Raw genomic sequence first — 940 nt, 5'->3', positions numbered from 1 at the left:
GTGGTTAATTGTTTGGTTTAGTTGAATGTCACTATGTGTGACTTCTATTATGTGTGTGTGTGTGTGTGTGTGGAATTTTGGTGTTGGTGTGTCTATGGCACTCTATATTAGTGAATTTGATAATGCTAATTGTTAGGAATGAAAAAAGTCATATTTCCCTATTGTGGCCACGTTTAATGCCTAAGATGTGGTAAGCGAATGCCAATGCTATATTTGTTATATTAGTGGTGCAAAGCATTACTTGTCACATAGAATGGATTCGTAAGCCATTGGAGTCCTTAAGACTCTAATTCTTGTTGTTGTTGAATGTCAGTCATACACTTGGGATGATCGTTCCTTGTTAAGACTTGTAATCAAGTTGGGTCTATGGAGACTAAGAAATGACTTTCTATTACTAGACATATTTACATCCCAGGCAAAAGCCTTTGTAACCTATTGTGAGCATTCACGTCGTGTTGCACTAAGGATGCTAAGAGACTTCAAGGAGAATTGGGTGCAGTTGACAGAGGGCACGAGATGAGAAAATGTTTGTCACTTGTTATAAAAAAAATCTGTTTTGTCATGGAGGAAAGATGATGGTATCACACTTCATGAGTGTATTAGCATTGTTGACGGAGGCTAGGGCATAATGTCCTTCTATCATTAAAAGGGAAAGTGTTATTTCTAGCCTTGATGAGACTCGTGTTTCAAACTAAAATGGTAGAGACCACATGGTATTGTAACAAAACCTATTGGCATGTTAAGAATCTTGCTATATATATATATATATATATATATATATATATTCATTTTATAATTAACAATAATAATTTAAAATAAAACTAAAATATAATTAATTTTTATGATTTTTTTTAATTTTAGTAATATGAAATATATTATGAAATAAGTGTTAATGTCTATACACCTCAACCATTTAATTTATATAACTATTTATAAAACA

Source organism: Pinus tabuliformis, chromosome 6 (genome assembly GCF_031772625.1).
Source record: "Pinus tabuliformis cultivar Carrire ecotype Pingquan chromosome 6, CPIR1, whole genome shotgun sequence".
Classification (NCBI taxonomy): domain Eukaryota; kingdom Viridiplantae; phylum Streptophyta; class Pinopsida; order Pinales; family Pinaceae; genus Pinus; species Pinus tabuliformis.
The sequence above is the reverse complement of the archived record's forward strand: the minus strand, read 5'-3'. Positions refer to the sequence as shown.